This window comes from Lipotes vexillifer, unplaced genomic scaffold, assembly GCF_000442215.2.
Source record: "Lipotes vexillifer unplaced genomic scaffold, Lipotes_vexillifer_v1.1 scaffold636, whole genome shotgun sequence".
NCBI classification, from domain to species: Eukaryota; Metazoa; Chordata; class Mammalia; order Artiodactyla; family Lipotidae; genus Lipotes; species Lipotes vexillifer.
In genome coordinates this window covers 141,282-143,402 of record NW_006786547.1, presented here as the reverse complement: position 1 = coordinate 143,402, position 2,121 = coordinate 141,282, and the positions used below count along the sequence as shown (strand labels likewise).

Below are 2,121 nucleotides of genomic sequence, written 5' to 3'. Positions count from 1 at the left end.
GCCCGACAGCAGGAATTACAGCACCTTGGCCCTGGGGTCTCTGCCTGGGGCCAGCGCTTGGGGTGGGCTGCGTGCACAGCTCCTGCAAGTTCCTTTTTGCTCCGGCCTCTCACTCATTCGTTTCAGTACACTGCTGGCTGCTGGCTGTTCTTGGCTCTGCCGTCCTGTGTGGACGTGGAGCCCTTGGGCATATCCCAAGGCCGGAGGCTGCATGTGTCACTGACTCTGTAGGGATGGAAAGTTTCTTGCCATCTCTCTTCTAAACCCTGTGTATCTCCCATGTTCCTTGGGTCTGCTGCCTCTGAGGCCTTGGCTTCATCCCCTGCTTCTCAAACAGTAAAAGGGAAACCTGGTTCTTTTATCTTTTATCGTTTTAGTACCTCCTCTCAGCTTGGTACCAGAAGTCTGGCACCAGAAGTGCCCAGGCCTTTGTGCGCTAAATGCCCTGTCACTGTGCATTCTGCGGCAAAGGAGGGCTCAGCCCTGGATCTCCACCTTTGGCAGTGTGGGAGGGGGGCCAGCGCTTGGCAATGACAGCTTTTCATGACAAGGTACCAAGTCACATTCAAGCCAGACCCCCTTGCTCTCCAGTGATCCTGAGTGGACTCGAGTTGGAAGAGCTCCTTCCCATTTTATTGTTATGTTTATATACAGACACCTCTAATAAGTCATTTGTGTATTTGTTGATCTGTTTGTTTACACTTTCCCCTTCTTTGTCCCCAGTAAACCCGTGTTAATAGCTTGGGGTTTACCCTTCCTTGTTTCTCGATAACACTCACACGGGCGCGCGCGCGCACACACGCACATATACATGTTTTAGAGTTTTGGGGGCTTTTCATGTTACAGAAGTAGTTTCATACAAATTTTTTTCATCAGTGCCTCTTGGAAACCCCTCCCCGTCAGTTGGTCTGATTTGAGTTCGCTCTTGTAAGTAGCTGTGTGGTGTTCCGTGGTGTGGATTCACTGTCAGGTAGTCAGCCGCCCCCCCAAATCCTATGAACATCTGGCCTTCCTCACCAGTGCTTTATGTCCCTCGTGGGATGGGTTCCCAGGAGCAGGGCTGCTGAGGGGAGGGGCACCTTCAGGGCTGCCGCCACACTGCTCTCCAGAAGGGCTGTGAATTCACATCCACCAACAGTGCAGGAAGACACCTGCCCTCGTCCTGCTTGGTTGCTGCTGCTACTTTTGACTGTTACCAGTTTGAGGGCAATTGAATGATTATAAAGTGATATTTCATGGGGACTAATTCTCATTTCACTCACTACTAGTGATTTTGAACCTCATTTTAAATGTTTGTTTCCCATTAAAATTTAGGTGTTGGTGACTCTTTGTATACTCTGTGCATCTTCTATTGGGCTGTTTGTGTTTGTTCATAAGAGACCAGTGGATGTCGTGGGTCTGAATTTTGTTAAATTTTTCTTCAAGTGTATCATGTGAGTGTTATATTTAAATGGTTCCCTCTGTTCCTATTTTGCCTAGAGTTTTTATTCTGATTTTGTAAAATGAATTGGAGAGTTAAAAAAATCTTTTGCTACAGCTTGGAATAATTTAAATAACACCTAAATTTTCTGTTCTTTAAAGGTGAGATAAAGATGTGAACCCATCTAGTTAAAAAAGGAAAAGAACTTGGACCCGTTTTATAAATTATATTCTGTTAGGAAATCTTCCCTTTTGTTGCCTTTTCTAACTTGTTTCTATAGACCTGCATGTAGAGTTCTCTTATATTCTTTTCTTCTCTTCTGTATTCAGTCGTTTGCCGGTCCATTCACTCAACAGGTATTTACTAAGTGCCCAGATGTGCTGGGAAGTGCCTGAGGCATTGGGCTATGGCACTAAGCAAGATGCAGAAGCCTTTCATTTTTTGGAGTTTCCGTTCCAGTGCTAGGTGTGAAAGAGAAAAAAAAGTGTAGAAGGAGGGGGCTTGAAGGGTCTGGGGGGTGTTGGAATTTTAAGTAGAGTGGCCGCAGATGGCCTCGGGAAAGGTGGCCTTTGAGTAAAAAGCTGAAGGAAGTGAACAAGTCAGCTCAGCTGGAGACAGAGCATCCCCACTACAGGTGAGAGGACCCTGAGGCAGGAGAGTGCAGGGGGCCGGTGTGGCTGGGGCCAGGTGGAGGGGGCTGG

The 2,121-nt window shown here is 47.3% G+C and overlaps 1 protein-coding gene across 1 annotated transcript in view; it reads left to right on the top strand.

Annotated features, from left to right (window-relative positions):
* Positions 1–2,121, top strand: part of CACNA1B (calcium voltage-gated channel subunit alpha1 B) — a 197,347-nt gene that overhangs the window by 63,971 nt on the left and 131,255 nt on the right. The window lies entirely within an intron of this gene.